The sequence below is a fragment of the Schistocerca cancellata genome, chromosome 1 (assembly GCF_023864275.1).
Source record: "Schistocerca cancellata isolate TAMUIC-IGC-003103 chromosome 1, iqSchCanc2.1, whole genome shotgun sequence".
Lineage (NCBI taxonomy): Eukaryota > Metazoa > Arthropoda > Insecta > Orthoptera > Acrididae > Schistocerca > Schistocerca cancellata.
The window spans coordinates 69,047,850-69,061,616 of NC_064626.1; the positions used below are offsets into that span (position 1 = coordinate 69,047,850).

General features: G+C 43.7%; 1 non-coding gene across 1 annotated transcript; it reads right to left on the bottom strand.

Moving 5' to 3' along the window:
• Positions 1-12,764: 12,764 nt before the first annotated feature.
• On the bottom strand, positions 12,765-12,839 carry Trnat-ugu (transfer RNA threonine (anticodon UGU)). The gene has a single exon. It is a non-coding gene; the product is annotated as a tRNA-Thr (tRNA).
• Positions 12,840-13,767: the final 928 nt, after the last annotated feature.

Consider the following 13,767-nt stretch of genomic DNA (forward strand, 5'->3'; position numbering starts at 1 on the left):
ACAGCTATTGCGCAAATGTTTTAAGCAATATGTCTTAGAATCAGGTGAATAGTGCCCGAGATACAGATTTCGTGTTCCATACGCATCAAAGGTTTTATATGATTTTGAAACGTCTATAACGATGGATTTACACGCAAAATTATTAGCTTTCCTTCGTGGCGATTCCAGTAAACCATGGGACTTATTTTTCCGTTCCTTGGGTGAGGCTGACGTTTGCATAGTTTGCAGCCCTTTAGTTGGGAATGGTAATATTAGCCAACAGTTCTTTTTGGGCCACCTCTTTAATACACGCTGTAATAACATTAGAGACGATCGAACGCTCGTTACTCCACAAATACCTCCGCTTCTTCGTATTCTGAACATTTTCTTGCAATGCTAGACGATTATCCATCACTTCCGGAGATCGACGTATATGAGTAAGTATACAAAATTATCTCACTGACACTGGCAACTAAGATCCCACGAACAGAAACGACGTGTATCACTGCACGCCGATCTACACCGCTAGACAGGTAACGGGCAACAGGTTATGGCTGTCCCTGTAGGCCGGCGGCAGCGTTCTTCCGGGAAAGGCCACTTCCCCCACCAGAAGCGCTGCACGCTCTTGAGTTTACACACAGACTATAAACGGTCAATATTGAGGCATATAACAGGGGCGATCACTGCAAACAAACAAAAATTAGTAAACATTGGCTGAAAAATGCAGACCTTCAAAGTTACAAGTGTAAGTAGGCTGCTTATGTTTTCTTTATGTAAGTAGGCTGTTTATGTTTTGTTATTGGCAACGTTACGTAGCGCTCTATATGAAAATCACTGGCTGTGCTGTGTGCAGCCTGTGGCTAGTTTGCATTGTTGTCTGCCATTGTAGTGTTGGGCAGCGGCAGCTGGATGTGAACAGCGCGTAGCGTTGCACAGTTGGAGGTGAGCCGCCAGCAGTGGTGGATGTGGGGAGGGAGATGGCGGAAGTTTTGAAATTGAACTGCTATATATATTATGATTATTAAGGTAAATACAGTGTCTGTTCTCTATTAAAATCTTTCATTTGCTAACTATCCCTATCAGTAGTTAGTGCCTTCCGTAGTTTGAATCTTTTATTTAGCTGGCTGTAGTGGCGCTCGCTGTATTGCAGTAGTTCGAGTAATGAAGATTTTTGGTGAGGTAAGTGATTTGTGAAAAGTATAGATTAATGTTAGTCAGGGCCATTCTTTTGCAGGGATTTCTGAAAGTCAGATTGCGTTGCGCTAAAAACATTGTGTGTCAGTTTAAGCACAGTCTTGTACAAATTGTTCTAAGGGGACGTTTCACAAGTATTTTTTCATCTTTTATACTCTTAAACAAAGGTCTTCCACTGTAAGGTCCGCCCCGGTAGCTGAGTGGTTAGCGTCACTGATTGCCGTCATAGGGGCCCGAGCTCGTTTCCCCACTGGGTCTGGGATATCCTCCGCTTAGGGACTGGGTGTTGTGCTATCATCATTTACTCCCCATCTGGCACGCAGATCGCCCAGTGTGGCGTCGAATGTAATGAGACCTGCATAAAGGCAGCCGGACCTGACTCCAAATGCTCATTTACATTTCCACTGTAAGCCCTTTGCTTTACATATTTTGGGAGAAGGTAGTATGGACGAAAAGAAAACATCTACTAGTAAATATACGCTATAAATGCGTGCCTTAAAATGTATGAACTAGTTTGGTGGAAGAGAGGTGTTTCACAGCAGCAAAGATGAACATGTACTCATAGGCCTGACTCCTAAGGTATGCATTTTTTTAAAAATCGTATGTGGCTTAACTGCTAAGGTCACCAGTCCCTAAGCTTACACACTATTTAACCTAAATTATCCTAGGGGCAAACACACACACCCATGCCTGAGGGAGGACTCGAACCACCGCCAGGACCAGCCGCACAGTCCACGAATGTAGCGCCTAAGACCGCTCGGCTAATCCCGCGCGGCTATGCATTTTTCAGCCAGTTTTTACTAGATCTAATTTTCTTCGAATGATCAATCCTGAGGTATCTCTGAATGTGGATATTCCTCCAGGGACACTCTCTATACATAAATTCTTCGGATGCATTTATTATTTAACACCTTGCTAGAGCATCTCTGTGTGAAGGAAAGGGACTGGAGGATGATTCAAGATCGCAGATTGGCCTACCACAAAATAAATAAATAAAATAAAGTCAAGGTTTAACGTCCCATAGAAGATGACGTCATAGACGGAGTAAAATTTTCAGAAGAAACATTCCAGCACTTGCTTTAAGCGCCCCACAAAATCACAGGAAAACTGAAACTGGAAGCCCAGACTGATATTTCGACCGGCGCCCTCTCAAATTCGAATCCAATAAGCCACGTCGGTCGGTGTATTGTGTCAACAAACGGACGACACAGCATAAGCACTACTACGTTTACTGCGTTTGTTTCAAATACTGTGTAAAAGCAACAAGTATTGCGCAACCCACAGTGAGCGAAAGGGCATTGAGCTATTAGAGGTGCATAATAAGTGGATTCGAAATTCGAGCAACTAGAATTAAAAGCCATTATACATGGCGTCGAGATAACTACCATATGGACACAGTTTATACGGAATCAGTATTACGGATGGTAATATTCGTGTTCTGTGAGCAAACGCTCTGTCTGCAGCTGTCTAACTAATAAATTTTACACGTATCTCTGTACAGGTTTCATCACATATATTCAAAAAAGTAGCCGCTAAGAGATCATCATTGTTGTTCGTTATTTATTAGATTGATATAACATACGGTCTGCATACAGAACAGGAAATCGTCCGCTGAGAATCTCGAGAGGCACAAATAACCAGCAAGAAAACAGTTTATCTTTTGTCTCCCCGTTTACAAATCTTTGACGGGAGGTTTTTGCAGTATTGAGCAAAGGCGAGACCGGCTACCGTCATTAGCAGTTGCAGATATCGCGCCGGACGGGGGGCAGTCATCGCAGGTAACGGGATTACAACAGGAGATACGGGTGCATAACTCGAGGTGGCGTGTCGCAAACACAGCTGCAACAGGCAGTGTCAGAACAAAGCACTGCAGAACATACAATGACAAGACGTGAACGTAGAAGCAACGCAATAAGGATCAGAATTTGCTGAAGGTGAAGGAAGCATCGGTAAATATACGCAAACTCACTAAAAAGCACAGTCTGTAAAGTAAATGTTTACAAGGAAAAGATAAGAAGGGTGCTAGAACCGGTATGGATTTGCTTTCAGATGGTAGAAACTGACAGAAGTCCCTCAAGTAGAAGAGAAGTGATACGTCGCATTCCCCAAGGAATTGTTATAAGGCGTCTGCATTTCCTAATCTATATGGGGCAGTCAAACCAAAAAGAGACAGATGGAGAAGAAAGTACGTAAACTCACTACTATTTCACAAGTAATCGCCGTAACTGTTAAGGCATTTATTCCAATGTGACACAAGGTGGCCAGAGCCTTGACGGAAAAATATTTCAGTTGCCTACGGAACCAGATTGTACCCTGGCGTGCACCTCCTCTTCGAAGCAAGTCGACCGTCACGAATGTCTTCTCCAGGGGTCCAAAAATACCAGAAATCGCGTGGACAGCGATCGGAACCGAATGGAGGATGTGTAAGGGCTGTCCAGCGAAACTTCTCCAGCACAGTCCAACCTACCTTGGCAGCACGTAGGCCCGCCATCAGTGGCCGTCGATTTGTTTTGAACGAAGGCTGAGTACAATCATGGTTCCGTAGGCAACCGCAAAAGTTTTTCGATAAAAAACTGGCCGTGTTGTCTCACAGCGGGTTAAATGTGCAAGCATTTATGGCGATTACTTTTGAAATAATAAACAATTCACTTGCTTTTTTCGCATGTATTCCTTTGATTTGATTTCCTCTTATAGTTTAAACGATTTAGGTGTTAATCTGAGCAGCCCTTCTGGAACTTTTGCATATGATACCGACATTTACCATCTAGTTAAGTCACCAGAAGATCCAATTGCAAAATGATGTAGCCAAGATCTCTACGGTGCTAAAGCTGGCGATGGGCTCTAAATAGCGAAAAGTGTGAAATCATCCACACGAGCAGTGAAAGGAATCTGTTAAATTTCGGTTACACAATAAATCACACAAATATAAAGGCTGTATATTCAACTACATTCATAGCAATTACAGTAACGAAAAACTTACATTGGAACGATTGCATAGACAATGTTATAGGGTAAGCAACTAAAGAATCCTTTTCATTTGCAAAACTCTTAGAAGATGCCACAAGTTACTAAAAGAGACTATCTACACTACATTTTTCTGTCCTCCTCTGGAGGATTTCTGGGAGGTATGGGATCCATATCAGATAGAATACAGGAAACCATCAGAAAAGTTCAAAGAAGGGCAGCTAGTTTTGTATTATAGAGAAAAAAATATATCATATGCCAGTTGGAGCGGTAATCATTAAAGCAAAGGCGTTTCTCGCCACTTAAGTAGGGAGAAATGATCATCGTAAAAAAAATATAGAAATCAGAGCTCACAAGGAAAGAGTCAAGTGGTTTTTTTCCGTGCCCTATTCGAGAAAGGAATGCGGAGAAATAGTCCGGAGGTGGTTCGATGAATAGTTTAACAGGCACTTAACTGTGAGTTGCATAGTAATAGTCACACTGATGTAAATGATTTCACAGCTTTTAACATCACTCTGCTAAACGCTATTTCAGTATCTGAAGTACAATTTATAACTAAGAATAATACGGTTAAAATTTCGATAACTAATCCTAAAAACGAAAATCTGTTATCAACAAAACTCCAGTGTAACCCATGTCCTGTTAGTCACAAACTGGACTTCGATGTGAAATGCAGTGCCGCTGTAAGTTAAGGAAATTATAACTTCGAAAAGATGTATACATATACGGCACTTGTACTACCATAGACGAGGTCTGTACTGAAAACTAAGATGCAGCTCATTGAAACCGGTCCGCCAACGCTTATCTATCAGCTGCATCACAGAGTTTCTTATACACTGATTTGCTGTCAGGTCTTAAGGGAGGCAGCATTCTACTTGACACTTGCTGGTGCTCGCCTCGACAGCGCTACCGTCGCAGACTCGCTTTCCAGAAGTCTGGAGTACAAATTCCAGTCGGACCATCCACGTTAGGATTTTCCAGAGTTTTCTTGAATGAAGTACTGCGAATGTCAAACAAGGATACGGCCGATTTTCTTTCCCGCCATCGCCGCATTTGTGCTGTGACTATATTGTCGTCGTCGACGTTCCTAACACCTTGACCTTTGGTCCATCCTTCGAAATAGACGACAGAGGGATAGAGAAACAATTAAAATCGCTCAAAAGAGGAAAGGCCTCTGGACCTGATGGGATACCAGTTCAATTTTACACAGAGTACGCGAAGGAACTTGCCCCCCTTCTTGCAGCGGTGTACCGTAGGTCTCTAGAAGAGCGTAGCGTTCCAAAGGATTGGAAAAGGGCACAGGTCATCCCCGTTTTCAAGAAGGGACGTCGAACAGATGTGCAGAACTATAGACCTATATCTCTAACGTCGATCAGTTGTAGAATTTTGGAACACGTATTGTGTTCGAGTATAATGACTTTTCTGGAGACTAGAAATCTACTCTGTAGGAATCAGCATGGGTTTCGAAAAAGACGGTCATGTGAAACCCAGCTCGCGCTATTCGTCCACGAGACTCAGAGGGCCATAGACACGGGTTCACAGGTAGATGCCGTGTTTCTTGACTTCCGCAAGGCGTTCGATACAGTTCCCCACAGTCGTTTATTGAACAAAGTAAGGGCATATGGACTATCAGGCCAATTGTGTGATTGGATTGAGGAGTTCCTAGATAACAGGACGCAGCATGTTATTCTCAATGGAGAGAAGTCTTCCGAAGTAAGAGTAATTTCAGGTGTGCCGCAGGGGAGTGTCATAGGACCGTTGCTATTCACAATATACATAAATGACCTGGTGGATGACATCGGAAGTTCACTGAGGCTTTTTGCAGATGATGCTGTGGTGTATCGAGAGGTTGTAACAATGGAAAATTGTACTGAAATGCAGGAGGATCTGCAGCGAATTGACGCATGACGCATGACGAATGGCAACTGAATCTCAATGTAGACAAGTGTAATGTGCTGAGAATACACAGAAAGATAGATCCTTTATCATTTAGCTACAAAATAGCAGGTCAGCAACTGGAAGCAGTTAATACCATAAATTATCTGGGAGTACGCATTAGGAGTGATTTAAAATGGAATGATCATATAATGTTGATTGTCGGTAAAGCAGATGCCAGACTGAGATTCATTGGAAGAATCCTAAGGAAATGCAATCCGAAAACAAAGGAAGTAGGTTACAGTACGCTTGTTCGCCCACTGCTTGAATACTGCTCAGCAGTGTGGGATCCGTACCAGATAGGGTTGATACAAGACATAGAGAAGATCCAACGGAGAGCAGCGCGCTTCGTTACAGGATCATTTAGTAATCGCGAAAGCGTTACGGAGATGATAGATAAACTCCAGTGGAAGACTGTGCAGGAGAGACGCTCAGTAGCTCGGTACGGGCTTTTGTCAAAGTTTCGAGAACATACCTTCACCGAAGAGTCAAGCAGTATATTGCTCCCTCCTACGTATATCTCGCGAAGAGACCATAAGGATAAAATCAGAGAGATTAGAGCCCACACAGAGGCATACCGACAATCCTTCTTTCCACGAACAATACGAGACTGGAATAGAAGGGAGAACCGATAGAGGTACTGAAGGTACCCTCCGCTACACACCGTCAGGTGGCTTGCGGAGTATGGATGTAGATGTAGATGTAGATGTAGAGTCGAAGTACCTAGGGGGGTGGGGAGTCTATTCACGCGGCGCCGCTGGTTTCGCAAACAATTCTCCGAAATTTCCAGCGCGTCATCCCCTCCACTCCTGCCACTAACCCTCCCTTGCAGTACCATTACTAGCCACAGGTACTGCGCGTGAGCCCATAATTCGGTGGTTCAGTTACTGTGGTGTCACGAGCTGAACAAGTCTTGTGTCGACGCAGCATCGGTTAATATCGTTCTCACAGCAGTGAAAGCCGCGTTGGAGATGAATCCGCAGCCTTCTTCTCATCGAGGACCGGCGGCAAAGCGACCGAGGAGGGAATCTTCACCAGAAGGGCAGGCAGCGACGTCTCCGGCCCCACACTACAGCCGTTTCGAGGTGAGTCCGCAGAGGCTTGTGCGGTGGTCGGTTACGTTCTGGTGCTTACAGAGAAGCGCCACAAGCAGATTTGGCACTCGGTTCGTTTCCTGGCTATTCGGAGATGTAGAGTAGGTCACTTACAAGAATCTAATAGTCTATGATTCGCAGCGTGGTGATTTTCATAATAGCAGTATTTTCCCAAGTAATCCGACGTTGCCTTCTTCGTAACAGAGTTTACAGGCTCGCCACAAGGCACATAAAAGTTTTATTCACATCTGCAGTACTTTGCTAACTTCAGACTGCACGGACTCCATAATTGTTAAAGTTTTTGTCTGTTTTGCCATACGGAACGCATTTTGAACGGGATTAATTGTACTTTCTGCCATCTGTTTAGTGGGAGAAGTATTCTGTTCTGACCCTATTGGTAGTGGGAATCAGGTAACGAGGAAACGAAAAAATTCAACTGCACGTAGCTAGCAGTCTTCGTGCATCAGTACACAACGGGTTTGTCAGCAGAAAGAGCTGTGTATATAGATAGATGTTCTTTTTAACTTTCCTCAGTCAGTCTTGCAGAAAGTATATTATAACACCGTTCAAGTTGTGATTGATTTTCAGTTCTATTTTATGACTCACTTATCGTTAGATAATATATGCCTACACCTGAAGTCTTGTACCCCTGGCCTGTTATAGACGCTGTACGCTATCTGGATGAGACGACAAAAATTTATCTTGTTAAGTTGTGAAATGTAGTGCTAATGTAATATGTGGAACTGAAAAATAGTGGCTTCGTCCCATGTTTGCCCATTTCAACTCCGAGTAGGACGAAATCTTAACGTGTGTTCAAACTGCTAAGTTCACTAGTACGCAGATTCTTGGCGTTCTGTGATTTCTCATAACTCATTTAAAGAAAGTATTTTGTTGTGATGAAATGCGTCACATCACGGGACGTATGAACGCTATGAAAACGGAATCTTCAAATGTACTTCAGTAGTGCTTACGATTCAATACGGTTTGTGTGTCATATAAGCACTCTTTCCTTCTTCATTTTTTTTTAGTACTGAGCTGGCTTTTGATAACATGCGGGGTGACGATTCTTCTTGAAAACCTTGCAATCTCAGGGAATTGCATTTTATCTGGGAAAAAAAGGGATTTGAGGAATTTCATGAAATAGCCGGGTATTTTGCGTCTTTAACCTAGCACTGAAATTGAATTTTAATGAGTTTTGTTCATCACAAACTTTAAAATGCTCAGTATCGCGAAGTATGGTAATTGTATTAATGTTATTCCATACAAATTATCGATGCTTGAAAACTCCGGTTAAACTGTTGCTTATGGCTCCTCTCGCTCTCTAATAATTTATCAGGAGCTTCTTCGCCGCATCGTACTCCTCACATCTGAAATTCACAGCGAATTTTTTTCCGTAGTTTGAGCAGCCATCCTGATATTCTTTATCGCGTAAGAATACCGGGCTATAAGTGATCGTTGAAATAACGTAGGAAATGTAAATATTTTACCAAATTATCAAATTTAATTCGGATGGCATGGGTTCTAGGTCTACGTGACAGGATATCGTGTAAACTTCTATTTTACTTTTCACCTTCGTCATTGACAACTGAAAATGTCTGCACAGTAGCTATATACACTCCTGGAAATGGAAAAAAGAACACATTCACACCGGTGTGTCAGACCCACCATACTTGCTCCGGACACTGCGAGAGGGCTGTACAAGCAATGATCACACGCACGGCACAGCGGACACACCAGGAACCGCGGTGTTGGCCGTCGAATGGCGCTAGCTGCGGAGCATTTGTGCACCACCGCCGTCGGTGTCAGCCAGTTTGCCGTGGCATACGGTGCTCCATCGCAGTCTTTAACACTGGTAGCATGCCGCGACAGCGTGGACGTGAACCGTATGTGCAGTTGACGGACTTTGAGCGAGGGCGTATAGTGGGCATGCGGGAGGCCGGGTGGACGTACCGCCGAATTGCTCAACACGTGGGGCGTGAGGTCTCCACAGTACATCGATGTTGTCGCCAGTGGTCGGCGGAAGGTGCACGTGCCCGTCGACCTGGGACCGGACCGCAGCGACGCACGGATGCACGCCAAGACCGTAGGATCCTACGCAGTGCCGTAGGGGACCGCACCGCCACTTCCCAGCAAATTAGGGACACTGTTGCTCCTGGGGTATCGGCGAGGACCATTCGCAACCGTCTCCATGAAGCTGGGCTACGGTCCCGCACACCGTTAGGCCGTCTTCCGCTCACGCCCCAACATCGTGCAGCCCGCCTCCAGTGGTGTCGCGACAGGCGTGAATGGAGGGACGAATGGAGACGTGTCGTCTTCAGCGATGAGAGTCGCTTCTGCCTTGGTGCCAATGATGGTCGTATGCGTGTTTGGCGCCGTGCAGGTGAGCGCCACAATCAGGACTGCATATGACCGAGGCACACAGGGCCAACACCCGCCATCATGGTGTGGGGAGTGATCTCCTACACTGGCCGTACACCACTGGTGATCGTCGAGGGGACACTGAATAGTGCACGGTACATCCAAACCGTCATCGAACCCATCGTTCTACCATTCCTAGACCGGCAAGGGAACTTGCTGTTCCAACAGGACAATGCACGTCCGCATGTATCCCGTGCCACCCAACGTGCTCTAGAAGGTGTAAGTCAACTACCCTGGCCAGCAAGATCTCCGGATCTGTCGGCCATTGAGCATGTTTGGGACTGGATGAAGCGTCGTCTCACGCGGTCTGTACGTCCAGCACGAACGCTGGTCCAACTGAGGCGCCAGGTGGAAATGGCATGGCAAGCCGTTCCACAGGACTACATCCAGCATCTCTACGAACGTCTCCATGGGAGAATAGCAGCCTGCATTGCTGCGAAAGGTGGATATACACTGTACTAGTGCCGACATTGTGCATGCTCTGTTGCCTGTGTCTATGTGCCTGTGGTTCTGTCAGTGTGATCATGTGATGTATCTGACCCCAGGAATGTGTCAATAAAGTTTCCCCTTCCTGGGACAATGAATTCACGGTGTTCTTATTTCAATTTCCAGGAGTGTATTTTGTTCAAACGAGCGTCCAAACGGTTTTGCGAGCCTGACACAGCTTCGGGCGAAAGAGCCTGGGAAACAAATTTCTGTGCCAGTCAGAGACACGACACCGAGTTACGTGCTTGTAGCGAGCTCCGTAGTCATGCCTTTAAAAATCCTAGATTCAAATACAATAAGGAAAATTTCCCTGTCACCTTACAGGAAGAGTGGATAGTTAATAGAACCAAATTTCTAGTGTAAGAAACCTTATTGTTGAAAGACTTTCGACCTGCTGTGTCTTTTTTTTTTTTTACAGACATCCTACTGTACCCCTTTTTGCTGCCATTGATGCTTCTTTTGCCCGGCTTCTTCTCCACTTACTTAAATTAATTGTGTGTGAGACATTATTCTAACTTGAACAGAAGAGCTTCTGCCGTTTCTTCGTTCAAACGCGACAACAAATGATACGTATTGCGCAGTTCAAACAAAATCATATTCTTATAATTTAACTGGTTTTATTCTACAGAAACTAATAAAAAATTAAATGCTTACTTCTTCCTCATCTACTCTAGCAATCCTATATTAATGAATAGGCTAAGTGATGGTTTTAGTAAAGTAAAAAGTCTAATTATAATGTTAATTTTTGTTCCTGTGACCCGGGCAATGTCAACTTATTTCACTTTCTTATGGCAATGTATCGACAAAGCAGTTTTGAAACCGGTGTTCCTATCTGCGGAATTTCGTTTATTTAACATGTTCTGTTTATGTATAAACCACATTTTTTTAATTACGTTGTTTGCGAAATCCCAAGGAGCAGGACATAGAAAACCATAACGCTATTCGATCTGTTCCTGACGATATAATCAATTCTGAATGGTTTTGCGATGATATCGTTTCTAGTCACTGCACCTTCACTGACTTCCCTCAAATGGAGTTCCCTCGTTTCCTTCCAGAGCTTATATCCAAATCTTTTCGGATGGTACGCTCTCAGAAAGTCAACAGTAAATCTCTCCGTGATGTTAACGCCTCTGGAATTCGTGATTATCTGTGTGAAGCTCTCGCACGTATTCAACAAATCGGTGACAAAACGTGCCGCGTCTCGTTGGCTCTTTTAACTTCTTAACTCCTGCCTCCTTAACGATTAATAGAAATACGCAGTACCCGAGAATCAGCAGAAGGAGCTATGGGTAAACTATCTCTTCGCGGGCTTTTTCTAATGAATCTCAATCTAGTGTCTGCTTTTGCTACACCTAGTTTTATGTGGCCATAACACTTCAGCTCGCTCCTGTCACATACTATTAGTTTACCGTTATTACGGTTTGAAATTTCTGATAGACGTTCACGTAACATTGGATGTTTTCGCCTGTTTATGAACTATAAATTACTTTAATTTACATTGATCTTCAACTGTTAGTCGCTGCAACAAGCGTGGGTAATTTTCTGGTCTTTCTGCAATTCGCTAAAATTTACTATCGTTTCGAGTTTCCTATATACAATAACATCTTCCACTGGCAGCCTAATGGACCTTACACGTTGTTTCCAAAAACATTTAACAGTCCGGAATAGTTTCTTGACATTTAAAATTTTATTTATGCGGCGGGTACACAGTCTCAACGTGTTTTGAGAAAGAAAACTTGGTCAAAGTAGGCCATATTCTCTTTATCATCTCTGAAATTGGCCAGAGCGGTTTTTCGTAATTCAATTAAAATTTATCATGCTTGTATCAGTTTATTGATGCATTTATTTTACGTACAATGATTTAGCCCTTTATGTCCTTTCTCACATATAACTAGACATTCTAGCAGTATTAACATCGCAGTGCGCCTAGCAAACGAGCTGCACGTAACACGAACAATAGTGAATAAGGATACCACTTGGGGCTGAAGCCCCTCTGGCAATTTACCGCATAAATAAATTTGTTTTTGGAGGGTGTCCGCCTTGACTAAGAAACAACTTTTTTCCTTCTTCTGTCACACACGTGGGCCTACCAGAAACTCTGCACATGTGCAGAGCTGTTGTACATATGCGTCTTCCTGGTCACAGTGTGCACACCTACCAGACGTGTAAACAAGGAGACGGAACCATCACCGCTCAATTTAGTGTACGTACCTCAGCGCAGATGTCGCCGCTTCGCTTCACCCACCAGCTTGGTTACGCTGCAGCTGGGACTCTCTCGAGATCTTTTCGCAGTGTGCAGTGCAATCAGGGGAAGGTATCCCGTTATCTCATCCCTCTATCAACAAACGTCACGGTTCTAAAACAAAACATAAAAACAAATGGTGCATATCCATATTGGTTGTAGGCCCTCGTTAAGGACCTAAATACGCTTCATGCCAAGGATATCAAACACGTCTCTCAATAACTGAAGGATAATTTTAAGCATACCCTGAACAACCGGTTTAATACCAAATTTTTCAGTTAACGGTGTCGCTTATGTAACATGGAGCAGGATGAGGCACAGTTAGTATACGACAATTTTAAATTAGAAAAAGAAAGAAATGGCAACATGTTTGTCATTAAATGATAATTAAATGGACACCCTAGCTGCAAGCAGGCGTTGATACACTTCATTGGGGACATGTTGAAAATGTGTGCCCCGACCGGGACTCGAACCCGGGATTTCCTGCTTACATGGCAGACACTCTATCCATCTGAGCCATCGCGGGCACAGAGGATAGTGCGTCTGCAGGGACTTATCCCTTGCACGCTCCCCGTGAGATCCACATTCTCAACATGTCCACAACACTACATTCGTAGTGCGCCTAATAGATATTTGCCCATCATACTCATTACTCGTGGCAGATTAATCTACCAAGTCCCGTACGAGTTCGGGCATAGCGTGTGCGTTCGCACAAGAAGGTCAAAGGCCGGGAACCCATATTTTTTTAACTATATATGACGGTAGTATCTGTTCCCGAAAGAACAGTTACCGTCAATGACCATGCAGCTTTGCTAGAAATGAAATGATAATTAAATGGACACCCTAGCTGCAAGCAGGCGTTGATATACTTCATTGGTGATAAGAAACGATAAAGTAAATGTCGGTTACCAAATCAGGGCACATTGATAAACTCAAGCTATTGTGTAGATTTTCGTCACTAATACTCGCTCGAAACCTTAATTCATTCATATTCGTTATAGAGAAAAACGTTTTACACACATAAGTGGATCCGCACATGGACACAACTCGTGCAGCTCCGTTATGCAGGCGTGGATATTCTTCATGTGGAAAGTTTTTGTGGAATTCTTTAGTGCTTCGTACTGCAAAGAACTTCTCATTCAGAAGTGCATTCCAGCGCACGTCGAATCAGTTCCATCTGTAGATGATTCGGAACATCTTCAACAGATGGTGACCCGCGTATTCTAGAAACCTAGCATTTTAGTGGACCAAACCAAGGATAAGGGAATGTGCCGTGTTTTCAGACAATAGTTAGCTCTCTCAAAGAGCAAGCTTGCTTTCAAAATCATTTACTTTTTTCCAACAGATTACAAATTAAATTATTTTCACTATGCAAACTGACGTTTAGTCTGTTAATGTAAAACGCAATGTCCACGAGAATTGCAAGGTCTAATATCCAACAGAGGTCTTCTAATT